Source organism: Carlito syrichta, unplaced genomic scaffold, assembly GCF_000164805.1.
Source record: "Carlito syrichta isolate Samal-C Ts95f unplaced genomic scaffold, Tarsius_syrichta-2.0.1 Scaffold309768, whole genome shotgun sequence".
Taxonomy (NCBI): domain Eukaryota; kingdom Metazoa; phylum Chordata; class Mammalia; order Primates; family Tarsiidae; genus Carlito; species Carlito syrichta.
In genome coordinates, this window is record NW_007253864.1 from 943,014 (window position 1) to 952,823 (window position 9,810).

At 48.5% G+C, this 9,810-nt stretch overlaps 1 protein-coding gene across 1 annotated transcript in view; it reads right to left on the bottom strand.

Moving 5' to 3' along the window:
- CHD9 (chromodomain helicase DNA binding protein 9) overlaps positions 1–9,470 on the bottom strand; it is a 286,505-nt gene extending 277,035 nt beyond the window's left edge. Inside the window, exon 1 of the mRNA XM_021717459.1 lies at positions 9,398–9,470. The gene's annotated coding sequence lies outside the window, so the exon portion shown is untranslated. The remainder of the gene's footprint in view (positions 1–9,397) is intronic.
- Positions 9,471–9,810: the final 340 nt, after the last annotated feature.

Here is a 9,810-nt window from a genome sequence, read left to right on the forward strand (position 1 = left end):
TTTTTTTGAGTTGGAGTCTCACTCTGTCACCCAGACTGGAGAGCAGTGGCACGCTCACAGTCACCCCAGTGTCGACCTGCTGGGCCTTCAAGTAGCCAGAACTACAGGCACGTGCTACCATGTCCAGCTAATTTTTTGATTTATTGTTGCAAGAGGTTCTTACTTGGGAATACATAGTAAGTCACCCCAAAATGTGAGGCAAGTATTTATCAGTGGAACGCACACATCTGTGATTATTGACCTGCAGAATTCCTTAAGGACAGAACAGGATGTGTCTCTGGACAGAGCTGGAAGAGCAAGGCCTGGAAATCAAATCAAGACTTGACAAAAACAGAAAACAAAAAACAGGCCAAGTATATTAACATAAACTGAAGGAATAACAGGTAGAGAGAAATGGTGATGTGTAATCCCGCGCCTTTGGGAGGCTGAGGTGAGTGGATTGCCTGAGCCCGCAGGTTCAAGACCCGCCTGGGCAGGCGAGACCTCATCTCTACAATAAAATCAAAAAATTAGCCGGGCGTGGTAGCGCACACCTGTAATTCCGGCTACTTGGAAGGCTGAGGCAGAAGGATCGCCGGAGCCCAGCAGGTTGAGGCTGCGGTGGCCAGGAGCAGACAGTGCACTCCAGTCTGGGTGACAGAGTGAGACTCCAACTCAAAAAAAAAAAAAAACAGTACCAGGCTGGGCTCTGTGGCTCAGCCTGTAATCCTAGCACTTTGGGAGGCTGAGGTGAGTGGATTGCCTGAGCCCGTGGGTTCGAGACCAGCCAGGAAACTTGGCGAGACCTTGTCTCTACAATTAAAAAAAAAAAATTAACTGTGGTGGTATGTACCTATAGTTCCGGCTGCTTGTAAGACTGAGGCAGAAGGATCACCGGAACCCAGCAGGTTGATGCTGGGGTGGAGGTGAACGTGCTCCTGCACTCCAGCCTGGGCGACAGAGACTCAAAAAAAAAAAAAACGATACCAAAGGGCAAATCTTTGCACGTCTGTCCACATTGTCCAGAGTAGTGGGAGCTCTGAAAACTCTTTTTTTTTTGAGTTGGAGTGTCACTCGGTCACCCAGACTAGAGTGCGGTGGCCGCTTCCGGACACCGCAGCCTTGACCTGCTGGGCTCCGGCGATCCTTCCCCCTCAGCCTTCCAAGTAGCTAGAACTACAGGCACGTGCTACCACACCCGGCTAATTTTTTTGATTTATTGTAGAGATGAGGTCTCGCCAAGTTGCCCGGGTGGGTCTCAAACCCATGGGCTCAGGCAATCCACTCACCTCAGCCACCCAAGACGCGGGACTACAGCCTGAGCCACCGAGTCCAGCTCTGAAAACCTTCTTAAGCATCACAGGCAGCTCAGTGGTCTGGCCAGAGCTTCCTGGAATACGCTCTTGATAAGAAACAGGTGGGTTAATTGATTAGTCATGTCTGCCATGAGCACAGGGATGGAGAATTATACCAGCAGGGCTGCCATTCTGGACTCCTATTTCCCTCAGAGGGTATAAGCTGTTTAGGCTCTCCTGGCTATTAAAGTCATTCACCTTGCCTGCCTTGCATTGATTCCATAAAATCCAGCCTTCTAAATAGAATTTGGTTTTTCACGTGGACTTTCCTGCAGGGGAAAGAATGTGCTGACAAGTTGGCATGCAGGTTTCAGACTGCTTTGCAGTTGCTTCACCAATGTGATTTAATATCTTTGTGGTCTGGCTTCTTCAACAGGCTCCTGTGAATCTGGTGAGTCTACCCCTTTCAGCCTGATTAGCTCCAAGTGTATTCAAGAACCTCCATCTCGGGCCGAGTTCGGTGGCTCAGCCTGTAATCTCAGCACTTTGGGAGGCTGAGATGAGTGGATTGCCTGAGTCCGTGGGTTTGAGACTCACCTGGGCAACTTGGCAAGACCTCATCTCTACAATAAATCAAAAATTAGCCAGACGTGGTAGTGCACGTCTGTAGTTCCAGCTACTTGGAAGGCTGAGGCAGAAGGATCACTGGAGCCCAGCAGGTCGAGGCTGCAGTGGCTGGGAGCAGTCACTGCACTCCAGTCTGGGCAACAGAGTGAGACTCCAACTCAAAAAAAAAAAAAAAAAACCTCCATCTCTGGTCTGCAAAGAACTGGGATCACCAGCCTCCAGTCCCCTGTGATGTTGGCCCTGTGGTTTCTCCTTGATGGACTAGCTGACCTCTTTTGACATCACTATGGTCACTATTGAGCTGCCTTCTATCACATCAGTCACTCCAATCAAAGCCACCTACTCTAATTCCAAAATGAGCTGTGAGAGATATGCCACAAAAAAAAAGAAAGAAAGAAAGAAAAAAAGTGCTACAGCAACAAAACTAACTTTATAGGTTCTGTTGGATTAAAAAAAGAATAAGGAAGAAGTCCCGTGTTCAGAGGATGATGCCAAGAACACGAGAAACAAAATAAGTAGAAGGAACTGGCAATGTTTCATGTAGAGCAGGGAAGATCCGGGAAGGCCAACCAGTTCACTGTCATCAAATATCTGAAGGACTATAGAGATGAAAAGGGGACAGATTTATTCTCTGAGGCTCCAGAAGAAAGTATGGTAACCAAGGGGTGGTAGCTACAAGAAGACAGATTAAAATGAGAAACCTGGCCAGGCTTGGTGGCTCAGCCTGTAATCCCAGCACTTTGGGAGGCCAAGGTGAGTGGATTGCCTGAGCCTGCGGGTTCAAGATCAGCCTGGGCAACTTGGTGAGACCTCGTCTCTACAATAAATCAAAAATTAGCCAGGCTGGTAGCGTGCACCTGTAGTTCCGGTTACTTGGAAGGCTAAGGCAGAAGGACTGCCAGAACCCTGCAGGTCGACGCTGGGTGGCCGTGAAGATACCACTGCACTCCAGCCTGGGGGACAAGAGTGAGACTCCAACTCAAAAATAAAATAAAATGAGAAGCCTTTTAAGGTAGTTTTTCTCTAACTTCAGTTGTTAAAAAAAAAATCACCTTCACATTTTTTTTTCTTTTGTCAAATTTATGAGAAACAGTATAATCCTGCTGTTAAAAGCACAGACTCAGTCGGGCTCGGTGGCTCAGCCTGTAATCCTACGCTTTGGGAGGCTGAGGTGAGTGGATTGCCTGAGCCCGCAGCTTCAAGACTCGCTTGGGCAAATTGGCGAGACCTCATCTCTACAATAAATCAGAAAAAATTAGCTGGGCGTGGTAGCGCACACCTGTAGTTCCAGCTATTTGAAAGGCTGAGGCAGAAGGATCACCAGAGCCTAGCCGGTTGAGGCTGCAGTGGCCAGGAGCATGCCACTGCACTCCAGTCTGAGCGACACAGTGAGACACCAACTCAAAAAAAAAAAAAAACCGCACAGACTCTGAGCCAGGCATGGTGACTCACTCCTGTAATCCCAGCACTTTGGGAGGCTGAGACAGGATCATTGCTTGAGCCCAGGAGTTCAAGACCAGCCTGGGCAACATAGTGAGACCCTGTCTCTACAAAAAATTAAAAAAAGAAGCCAGGCATGGTGGCATGTGCCTGCAGTCTCAGCTACTCAAGAAGCCAAGGAGAGAGAATCACCTGAGCCCAGAAGGTCGAGGCCTCTCAAAGTGCTGGGATTACAGACTGAGCCACCAAGCCCGGCCCCATCTGGGTTTATTTCCCAGCTTGTCATTTACTAGCTATATAACCTCAGGCAAGTTACTTAACTTCCCTATGCCTGTTTGCTCAGCAGTAAAATGGGGCTAATAATAGTACCTCTCTCAAATAGTACTTAACCCATATTGGTAAGGATTAATTGACTTATACATGTAAAGTGCTTAGAGGAGCATCAAGTACCTAGTAAGTGCTCAATAAGTGGTGATTATTATTATATTTTATCTATTTTACCTATCATTTAATATTTTTCTTTAAATGGCGATATGATTTATGTAAATTTATTTTAAAGAAAACTTTTTATTACGACTGTACATGCAAAGGGAGTACCAATTGCCATGTATAGGAGGAAACTGTAAAGATAAACATAAAATAAAACAATGTTATTCGATTTTTTTTTTTTTTTTGAGTCAGAGTCTAACTCTGTTGCCCAGGCTGGAGTGCAGTGGCACGCTCACAGCCACCACAGCCTCGACTTGCTTGGTTCAGGTGATCCTTCCACTTCAGCCTTCGGAGTAGCTTGAACTACAGGTGTGCGCCACCAAGCCCAGCTAATTTTTTGAGTTAGGTAGAGATGAGGTCTCCCCAAGGTCTCATACCCCTGGGTTTAGGCAATTCTCTAGCCTCAGCCTCCCAGATTGTTACTGTTTTAACAATGTTAAACAAAACTAAATGGTCACACCTACTCTTGCCTGTTAAATGCCCTAATTGGAGGACTGCTGTCTTTCCAATTAAAAAGGAGATAAGCAAGTATTAGGAGAGCATACTGGGACTTCACTCAGACTTCCCCTGTTATGTGCAGTCAGAAGGAAGAGTCTAGCAAGTCAAGGAAGTGAAAGGCCAGTGTGGGTGGAGCACTTGCTCTGGGGAGAGGGCAGCCTGAGGGTGCTGAGGCAGGCAGGGCAGGATCAAAGAGACGACTTAAAAAGAGAGTATCTTTCCTGTTCTGAGACTTCATGCTCTTTAGTGTGTCTCTCCCTGTGCTGTACCAAATCATCTCACAAGGTCTTCAGTAGTATGAGTAGCACATCTTAGAAAGCAAAGTCAGAAACACTGTGTAGCAGATGCTGTGGGGGCCCGACCCATATGCCTCAGCACACCCCAGAGGTTTACCTGCAGACGGTTTCCAGACGCACCAACTGCCTCTCACTTCGTTCTGTCTTAAGTTATCTTCTGATCACAGGGTGTGTTTAGTAGACAGTGAGTGGGACAACTCTCAACCAATGAGGGACAGGAGCTGGGGAAATACCCTTGCTTCCTTACCTCTTCGTGGGACAGTTCTGAAATGTGTTCTACAGTCTCTCCAAGGTCCTGAGGGGTTGAGCTCCCACTGCCCAGTGGCATTCCATCAGTACTTCCTTTATTGGTTTTTCCTCCTTCCTCAGTTTCCTTCACTCTCACTGGGCTTTCTGGGATCACTTTCCAGATAATTTTTCTGGCACTCAAATCCTCTTCTCGTGATCTGTTTTTGGGGAAGCCCCAACTATGAGATGGTTTAAAAGCTTCTGACAATGGAATGAGTTGCCCAGCGAGATAGTAAGTTCCATTTCATTGGGACACTCAAGAATGGCTAAGAATGTTCAATGGAGATTCACAAGCAAGGTAAGGATTCAACGAGGTGGATACTTAGAATTCTTCTAACCCATAGGTCCCATGATTTTGGATCAAGAGTCAGCAAACTAGATAGCCATAGGTCACATCCGGCCCACTGCCTGTTTTTGTACAGTTTACAGCTAAGAATGGTTTTTACATGTTGGTGGTTGAAAAAAAAAATTGAAAGAAGAATAACATTTTGTGATACAAAATTTATGAGAAATTCAAACATCAGTACCCATAAAGTTTTCTTGGAACCTAGATACACTCCTTTGTTTACATGTCGTCTATGCTGCTTTTACTCTCAACACGTTATAATGAAACAACATTATTTGAGGACCCAATGGACGTCATATTGCTTCAAGGTACAGTTTCCAAGAACCCACTGGTGATGTTAAGAGAGGACCTTAGAGGCCACAAAGCTCAACATATATACTACGTGCACCTTTACAGAAAAAAGTGTGCTGTTCCCTGTTCAAGATCATTATCCTGCAAGGACAAGAGGCAGACTGAGGTCTGGCTGCCCATGAATAGGGAGGCCAGTCACCAGACCTAGTATCCAGGGAGCAGTTTGGATCAGAACTTCACATTTATTCCGCTACCCCTTTATGACCACCTCACTACCCCTGCCCTCCACAGGGATCTAAGACTCTTTCATTGAGACATGCATATCTTTATGCCAGGGATATTTTTCTTCCTTTAAGGACATGAGGACTTTGCTTCTCCATACCCTGCCACTACCCCAGCTGGCCTCATCCACACTCGATGGAGTTTGCAACCACTTGGTTACTGATTCCTCCTCGAAACAAACCAAACCTCCAGCCTAGGAGCATGTTCTGAGACCTATAATCAATACCCAATGTCTGCTTAACCTTAGATTGAGGTAGGGGTGGGGCGGGAGGTTGCTGCTTACCAGAAGTGTAACTTTGGGCAAGCTGTTTAACAGTACAGGACATCAATTTTGTCATTTGTCAAAGGTGGAAACGGTCCCGGCCTCTCTGCCAGGATTCCTGTGCTAATCGGATGAAATGAGAGCTGCCCACAAAATGCAGTGCCACCTGACCCCAGCCTCTCTCTCCAACACATTACTGTGTTACTGCACCTGTGCACACTTTGACCACTACACTCCCTACCCACTGGTTCTCCTGAAGTTCCCTGACCTTGCCAAGCTCTTGGCCACCTTGGCACATGCTGCATGTTCTGCCCCAAACACTTTTTCCTTGTTCTAACTCCTGTCTGGCAAATCAATGCGTAACTTTGGTTTATGTGAATTTCTGTTCAAAGCTACCTTATTCACTATATATTGTTGCTTCATTAACACTGAACTCAAGCTGGGTGCAGTGGTTCATGCCTATAATCCCTGCACTTTGGGAGGCTGAGGCAAGAGGACTGCCTGAGCTCAGGGGTTCGAGACCAGCATGGCAAAACCTCATCTCTACAATAAATCATAAAGTTAGTCGGGCGTGGTGGCACATGCCTGTAGTTCCAGCTACTTGGAAGGCTGAGGCAGAATCGCCTGAGCACAGCAGGTCGAGGCTGTGGTGGCTGTGAGCGTGCCACTGTACAGCGTGCCACTGTACTCCAACCTAGGCGACGGAGTGAGACTCTGACTCAAAAAAAACACAACAACACTGAACTCAGTCAAAAGCACTACAATCCATGCCTGAATGAAGTTTCTCTAACACACATTTTCTGTGTAAGGCTCATCACAGTCTTCTTGTGTCTGGGAATACGAGACAGCCCCTTAACTGTCCCCTTAGCTATGCCCAGGGAACATTTTAAACAGCCAAATCACAAACAAAAAGCACGAAAATGCAAAAAAATGTGGTACTAAATAGACCACAAAAAGGACACTTATTTATAGTGTAAGAGCTGAAACAAGAAGGCAGAGTGGTTCCCTGTGTGACCTCAGCCAGGAACATGCTCCTTGGGTGACTCAACTTTTTCCCTGCTCTGCGCATGTCCATATATGACTGTGAAAGTGTTGATTCGGGGTTACCAACACACTTTAGGGAGTAGACGAATTTGCAAATACAGAACTTGCGAATGAGAATCTACTGTGCCTTCTTCCTATTTCTCCTGTTCAGTAGAGTGTGAGTTCACAGGGGACTGGTTTGCCTCTGTCTTACCATTTTATCTCTGGAATCTGGAAAACTGCCTGGTATATAGCAGGCGCTCCATAATAAATATATTTTTAATATGCGAACAAGTCAGTTCAGTGGGGGGTGCCTTGTGCACGGCAATGATAGCTAGTGTTCACGGAGACATGCCATGCCTGTCCCTGTGCTAAGAGCCTTCTCCATGTGCCCTTTGGTAAGGAAAACAGCAGAGTACTGTTCTTTTGCACATGGGCTCTGGAGCAGACTGCCTGGGCTCAAATATGGGCTCTGACCCTAATTAATTACACAACCTTGAGCAAGTTCCTTGGCCTTTCTGAGCCTCGGCTTCCCCAGCTGTCAAATGCCATACTTCTAGTGCTACCTTGAGGGTTATGGTCAGCAGTCAACGTGGCAATGCATAGAGAGCACCATAGGATGAGCCCTTAGTAAACACTAGCTTTTTTTTTTTTTTTTTGAGTTAAGGTATCACTCTGTCACCCAGGCTAGAGTGCAGTGACATAATGATCACAGCTCACAGCTCACCATAGCCTCAACCTCCTGGGCTAAGGCAATCCTTCCGCCTCAGCCCCCAGAGTAGATGGGACTACAACTGTGGGCCACCATGCTAGGCTTGTTTTCTGTAGACACGCAGTCTCGCTATATTGCCCAGGTTGGTTTTTAACTCCTAGGCTCAAGCAATCCTCCCACCTCGACCTCCCAAAGTGCTGGGACTACAGGCATGAGCCACCGTGCTGGCCTACACTAGCTTTTACTGTTAATGAGTAAGAGTTTTATGCTTCCAGGCTCGGTGACTCAGCCTGTAATCCCGCGCTTTGGTTGGCTGAGGTGAGTGGATTGCCTGAGCCCGTGGGTTCGAGACCCACCTGGGGAACTTGGCAAGACCTCATCTCTAGAATAAATCCAAAACTAGCCAGGCGTGGTAGTGCACGCCTGTAGTTCCAGCTACTCGGAAGGCTGAGGCGGAAGGATCACCGGAGCCCAGCAGGTTGAGGCTGTGATGGCCAGGAGTGGCCAACTGCACTCTAGTCTGGGCGACAGAGTGAGACTCCAACTCAAAAAAAAAAAAAAGTTTTGTGCTATTGTATCCATTATGCAGATATAGAAGCTGAAGCTGAGGGCAGTTCCATCACCTAAGGAAGGGCTGGCTCTGGGGACTCCACGCCTATGCTGGTAACACTTTGCTGTCCTATACATATAAGGGGCCATTTTTGCTAGCTCTAAGGGCTCCTACTCTGCCAGCTCAGCTACATTTATCAAAATGATGAAGGCAGCTCCAGTCAGTTGGGTGGGAGAAACAACTCTCTTTCTACCCTCACCCCCAGCGTCTTCTCTCACTTTCTGTCCCCTGACTATAAGTAGTTCAACACTTTCAGAACCAACCCTATGGGGGAAGGGTATTTTGTTACCTTAGGTTTGACAGTACAAAGGCAGAGGCATTTCCTGCTTAAAAGGCGCACGAAAAAGAAGGAGAAGGAGGACCAAAGGGAGGAAGAGGAGGAGGAAGGAATCATTAGGTTCCCGTGTATAACAAATGTCCTCTGCTTTTCTCTAACTCTTGAGATCAAGGGCCCTCAAATTTGGCTGCAAGCTGGGATCTCCAGGGAACATTTTAATATCCAGAGTCCCGGGCCCCAGCCCAGACCAATTATATCTGAGTCTCTGGAGGGTGAAACTGGGGCATCAGCATTTTTTAATGCTCCCAAGCAATGCCAGTGTGCAGACAAGTTTAAGAAGTGGTGCTCTGGACCTGATCAGCACTCAGTTCCACACTGGAGAGGCTCTGGGCAACAGCAACTCCTTTCTGCTTTTAGGACTTGCTGCTAGGGGATTTAGGCATGCTTTCCAGGGCCAAGGGCTGGGGAAGGATGTTTGCGTGCCAGCGACCTGGTGTTCTGCTAGGCTCCTAGGCCCAGCTGGAGACAGCGGGTCTCCGGGTCCCCCCAGGCAACAACACGTGCCGCCGCGCCGACTCCCCTGGTCATCTGTGCAGACCGCAAGCAGTGCTCGGTGGCCGCCGAGCTGCCCACCCCAACCGCAGAGGTTCTAGGGAAACGCCCGGGGGCTCAGGAATCCTACCTTGGCTGCGGGCGCTGCCCTCCAGTCCCCGGAATCCTGCGACTCAGGTTCGAGCTGTCGCTTTCGCCGGCGCCCGCAGACGCCCACTAGAGCGCAGGCGCCACCTAGTGGGCGCTGGGCGGCCTCGCAGGGACCAGGGCGGGGAGGTGGGAGCGCAGTCCAGGGCGGAAATGCAGCTCGGGCTTCCCACGTGGGCGGCTTTCCAACACGCAGCGAGCCCGGGGCTAGGATCCGGCCTGGAGCGGGACCACCTTCACCCACTGCGGGGCACTGGGCCCGAATTTGCCGAACTCTCTCTCGGGAGCACGGAGGGGCGGCCAGGCCCTCGCTCCCGGCCTGGGATCCGTCCTGGGATTTTCCTCGCTGCTCAGGGAGGTTTCCTTTCATCCGGCAGCTTTCGATGCACCCCAGTG